This window comes from Myotis davidii, unplaced genomic scaffold, assembly GCF_000327345.1.
Source record: "Myotis davidii unplaced genomic scaffold, ASM32734v1 scaffold809, whole genome shotgun sequence".
Lineage (NCBI taxonomy): Eukaryota > Metazoa > Chordata > Mammalia > Chiroptera > Vespertilionidae > Myotis > Myotis davidii.
Genome location: NW_006300017.1, coordinates 1,556,484 through 1,562,266, shown reverse-complemented (window position 1 = coordinate 1,562,266; position 5,783 = coordinate 1,556,484).

Sequence of the window (5,783 nt, the reverse complement as noted above, 5' to 3'; positions counted from 1 at the left end):
ATGCGCTAGTCCCAGATGGCACCCATCCCCTCCCCGTTTCATGTGTTCAGCTCGGTTCTCACTTCTTGTGCAATTACTCATCGCACGCGCCAGGCTGGGATGCATAGCAATATACCCCTCATGTTTGTGTAATGCTTTGCAGTCTTTAAACTACTTTTACTCCCATGATGTCATTTGTGAAGGAGGCAGTGTCGTGTGATGGATAAGAACATGTGTGCTGGGGGCAGGTTTCAACCCTGTCTGTGCCCCTACAATTGGTGTGACCTTCGACAAGTGCTTTCACGCCTTCTCCTATGACGTGGGGACAAAAACAGATCATTCCACTTAAGGCCATGAGAATTCAATGATTTAGTCTTCATCAAGTGCTTATATCAGGGCCTAGCACGTGTTAGCTAATATGGCCAGGCAATGAAGGGGGACAAGGTTGGGCTTGATCACCCAGCTCATAGCCCCACAACATGGAAATGCCACATCACCAAGCCAATTGGATTCTTTGCACGAGCTATTCAAAACGGAGCTCCTGCTCTCTGAGACAGCAAAGGGACCCGCTCTGATCCACGGGGGCCTCTCGACTCGAATGCACTTCTGAGACCTGCCCTAGGAGACTCTGGACATAAACGGTGGTTTTCCCATAACAGCGATTCTCAAGTATGTCATGAAGCAGGACATAGGAGAGGGGACACTAGAGACTGGCTGACGAGTGGTGATGGGGGGGTGCAAAGGGGATAGCACAATGGTTAGAATAGAGAGAACCACTTCAGGGTGACCCGAGAACGATCGTCAGGGCCTAGCACGTGTTAGCTAATATGGCCAGGCAATGAAGGGGGACAAGGTTGGGCTTGATCACCCAGCTCATAGCCCCACAACATGGAAATGCCACATCACCAAGCCAATTGGATTCTTTGCACGAGCTATTCACCTCCTTGTCCAGAAGTTCATGGGGATGGAAACCAGAGTAGCTGTCACTTGTACAGGAGTTTCCTCTAGAATGTGCCAGGCACTGTGCTTAAAGCTTATGGTAGTCAAGTCATTTGAGCCCCACCACAGCCTTGGGAGGCCCACATAGTTACCTCCTAGTTATGAGACTCCAAAGCTGGAGGAGCTGGGACTTGAGCGTGCCTGGCCCCAGCTGCTCTTCTGCAGAAAGGGAGCTCCAGCCAGCGCCAGGAGAGCTGCTCTGGGCGGGCCTTCAGGTCCCTGCCTATTGAGGCGAGGAGCTGGGACTTGAGCGTGCCTGGCCCCAGCTGCTCTTCTGCAGAAAGGGAGCTCCAGCCAACGTCAGGAGAGCTGCTCTGGGCGGGCCTTCAGGTCCCTGCCTGTTGAGGCGCTGTCCAGAGTGCTGGGGGACCTCAGGGACCGGCAGCTACCTCCACTCCCCACACCCAAGCAAAAGGCATGTGGAGTGGTTGTTCTCTGCACACCCTTCCCCAGTCCCCAGACACGGGGCTCTCGGACTTCATACTTCTCTCCTGGACCTCTAGAGGCTCAGAAACTAGGTTGTTGGACAGGATAGGGGAGTCATCTCGTCGTGTGATGGATAAGAACATGTGTGCTGGGGGCAGGTTTCAACCCTGTCTGTGCCCCTACAATTGGTGTGACCTTCGACAACTCTGTTACCCCTGCCCTCTTTTCCTGGGAGTGGGGGGCGGGCACTGAGAAGTCACGGGTAGAGTACAGAATGTGCAAGCGTGCGCACACGTGCACGGGCGTGCAGGCCCATGTGTGCTGGGCGGCAGTGTGCGTCTCGCCTGCATCTATATGTATTCCCATGGTTCTGCACACGGCCCGTATATATGTGTGAAAGCGTGTGGGTGGGCAGGTCTGTAAGTGGCAGCACAGCACCTGTCTGTGTGGGTGGTATGAGAGTGTGGTGTGTGTCCCTGGAGTGTACATGGTGTGGTGCGTGTGTGGGAGGGGGCGAACGACTAGTGTGTGTGATGAAGGTGGTATTGTAGTCATGAGGATCTGCTTGCTTGGCTTCATCTTTATCCCTCCCTGAGTCACACTACACACAACACCCCCCCGCCCCCCACACACCCCTACACACCTACCTACAGTCTCAAGTATATTCACTCCTTCATATCCACTGACACCAAGTAGCCCACCAGCATACGGCCCGGCCCTCAAATGTATATGCAAACACTAATGCATGAGCACCCACATGTGCAAACCTCTGCCAGCTCACACAGGAGTTGGCTCTCCACTCCCCCTTCCTCTTTTCTATCCGTAGTCTTCAGCTTCCCCCCTCCCCTAAAGCTCCCAATCTTTTGTCCTCTCCCTCCTCTTCCTTGGGAGTGGTTTCTTGCGGCCTGGTGCTCTTGGTAGATCCATTTATTGGGCTGGGCCTTGGACACGGTAAGGAGGGAGGGCTAAGGGCCAGCATAGAAATGTAGATTTGTTCTCAATACCAATCTTGGTTACAAGAGTTCCTGCTGGCGCCACCTGCTGGTGGCTGTTACTAGTGTCTTTAACAGGTGGGGGTGGTAGTTGGTTACTCTGGGGACAAGAATTATGGTGACGACTAGAACATCCTGGACCCTGGGGTCAGGTGGGTTTGAGAAGGTGGATTTCATGTATACAGGTCTCCTTGGGATCAGACTTAGACAAGAAGGGAGGAACGTCCTGGGGACATCCCAGCTTGCAGTCCTCGTGTGGGAATGCAGGAGGTCCCGTGTATATATGAACTATGGGCCGGTGTGTGTTAACTTTATGACATATGGTAAAGGTATGGTACACATTGGCTTACATCAGCAGCTTAAGAGGATGTGAACTCTGCAGATACACAGATACAGAAATGGCACATGTGTGGCTCTCTGAAGAGATGCAGCCTGGGAGTCCGTGCACAGGCATGTCCTGCAGTTGTGTGTGAGATTTTGCATATTTGTGTGAGTTCCTGTAATGGGTGTGTGTGTGCAATGAGTTTCGTATGTGTGTGTGTGTGTGTGTGTTTATGGAAAGATGTGGGTCTCAGTTGTAGTGACATATCATAAGACTCTCATTACGTCAAACCCTCCCACCTAGACACAGGCCCACAGCTTGGGAAGTATTAGGACTCTCTCCTACATGGTCAGCTCCTGTCTCCCCTCCTCTAAAGGTACTGCTTAATTTTCAGAGAATACTCAGCGTTCTCCCCTTTTCTCTAAGTACCCATAATTCATGGAGATCCCAGTAGCCAGACTCTGGAATTCCATGAATAGAGACCCCCCTCCCCGCCATTTACCATCACCAGTGTGTTCAGGGGCCCAAAGGCAGCGGAACCAGTCCCTGACCCCGTTCTTGTCCGCCGAGTGTAGGCCACTTGCCTGGATGACGAATGGCAAACCACACACCCCAGGCTGTTTCAGGGAGCGCAGGCCTCACAGAACCTCCACAGAGGAGCAGCAGCCCGGGCCAGAGAGAAAGGCCCCTTCTCCCGGCAGCAAATGCTCTTTTCAAACCAGCTCCCTCTTGTTGGGATGTCTCGGCGGCTTCTCGGTGCCCCTCCATTAACCTTGGGAAGCTGCCAGGAGAGCAGCCGTCCCCGCCGCCTGCCCCTCCAGCCCCCTTCTCGCCACGTCCCTCCTCTATCCGCTCATTGTCCTGGGCTCCCTATGAGACTCTTTTCAGTGCCTCAACTGGCCTCCATGCACTCACCCCTCCTGGCAGCTGTGGCCACCCCCAGTCCACAGGCTCTTCCAACTTGGTTTCCTAGAAAGGGAAGGGGAGGGAACATCGCTTCTAGGCCCTCAGAAGTCAGGGCTCTGGGTGAATTCTTCTCCCTCCCAAATCAGTCCCCATCACGATGTATATATTTCTCCCATCCTACCCCCGGAACACATACGTCTCAAGCACACACATCAAGATCTCCCCTACATCTGGGTCTCCCCAGGTGGGGCGATCCTATTTCCTAATGATTCCTCATTAGCTCATGTTGTTCCTTCATTTCCAACCACCGAGAAACTAACCTTGGGCTGCATGCAAGGCTAGAGGTGCAGTACGATCTTTTAATTTGAACCAGCGCCGTAGTAGCGATGTCTCGGGGGAGATACAGAGGCCAAACAGCTCCTCACCGGGCGTCCGATACACCTTCTGTGTCCTCTTGGACACCTACTATGGACTGCCCACTGTGCTACCCCCTTAGCTCCCTGAATGACCCTATTGGCTATTCACTGTATGTTCTATGAAGCAAGAACCATGTCTGCGTTGCTCACCCTGCACCTAGGAGAGTGTGTGGCTCACTGGAGGTGCCCATGACTGGTACATGTCTGTGAATGCCAGCTACTGACTAGACAGCTGGACAATTATGGACTTTCCAGTGGGGCTTAGGGAAGTTACAGCTTGTTGGTGAGGTCAGGTAGGGATGGGACTCAGGCTTCTGACTTTGAGCCAGGACTCTCCCCTTTATACCATATGTACCTCGCGTCCCGGAGCCATGGAGACTTGTGGCTGTGGTCCCTCCGTCATGAATGTTTTCTACAGAATAAACCTGGTTTTGTCTGTAGGCTCTTCCTACCACCCTGAAGCCAACCAGGAGCAGAACGGAGAGGAAGAGAAGGAGAGATGAATTAGAAGTGAGGTGTATGATAGAGGAGGCAGTGAGAGGAGGCTAGGGACAGGAGCAGAGGGCAGGGGTGAGGGTAGGGGGCTGGCTAAGGGGCTGAGACTGAGAGGAGGCAGCAGGGGGCGGGGGAGACTGAGGCGGGGAGGGCTGACATTTCCATCTGACCTCTGGCTTCTGTCTGATCCTCAGCCCCTCTTTTCCCGTTTCCTGCACCTGGTGCAATGACGCTCATGCCAATGCTTTGGGGAAGGGGAGGGGAGGGCAGTGGAATAAAGATGCATTTGGCATCTCCTCGCACTCATACACAAGGCCCTTTTGTGTAGGGGTTGAGAACTGAGTGTGGAGGGTCCAAGACTGAGAGGTCTGGGGGTGGACTGCGTGCCAGAAATCGACCCCCTGTGGCCCTCCAGCTGTGTCTGCAGAGCTCCTCTCCCCCCTACCCACAGCCTGTCCATCTGTGAGCCCAAAGCAGAAGCACAGGCCCGTCTCATACCATTGCTTGGGCTGCTTGTCATCCCCCATCCCCCACCTCTTTACCCCTTGGTTTTATTTGAGCCATGAGAAATGCTTTCTCCTTAGCCATCTCTGCCCCCCGCCCTTCCTTCCTTCCTTTCTTTTTTTTTTTTAAAAAATATATTTTTATTGATTTCAGAGCGGAAAAGAGAGGGAGAGAAACATCAATGATGAGAGAGAATTATCGATCGGCTGCCTCCTGCAGCCCCCTACTGGGGACCAAGCCCACAACCTGGCATGCGCCCTGGCTGGGGATGGAACTGTGACCTCCTAGCTCATAGGTCCTATCGATTGACTGCCTCCTCCAGCCCCCTCCTGGGGACCGAGCCCACAACCTGACATGCGCCCTGACTGGGAATGGAACTGTGACCTCCTAGCTCATAGGTCCACGCTCAACCACCGAGCCATGCCGGCCGGGTCTCCTTAGGTTTAAATTCAGAAAAACAACACTTCCCCTGGATTCAGAGCTGTAGCTGGTCTTCCGCCCCCGGAATCCCTGTTGTCTTTGGGGTGCGCATTTAACTGCGGGCAGACCGGCCGGGGAAGGGCTTCCCTGTTTGCGTCCGCCTCCCGGGAGGCCTGCGGTCACAGTTCCCGCCTCCACACTCTCCTTCTCAGGGGCGGGAGTGTCCTCCCGCCCGGAGTCCGGTCGCCTCGGCGGTGGCGGCTCCCCGGGGACTGCAGGGAGAGCCCGGGCTTCGGCGCCTGCTCAGTTCGCGCTCACTGCGTC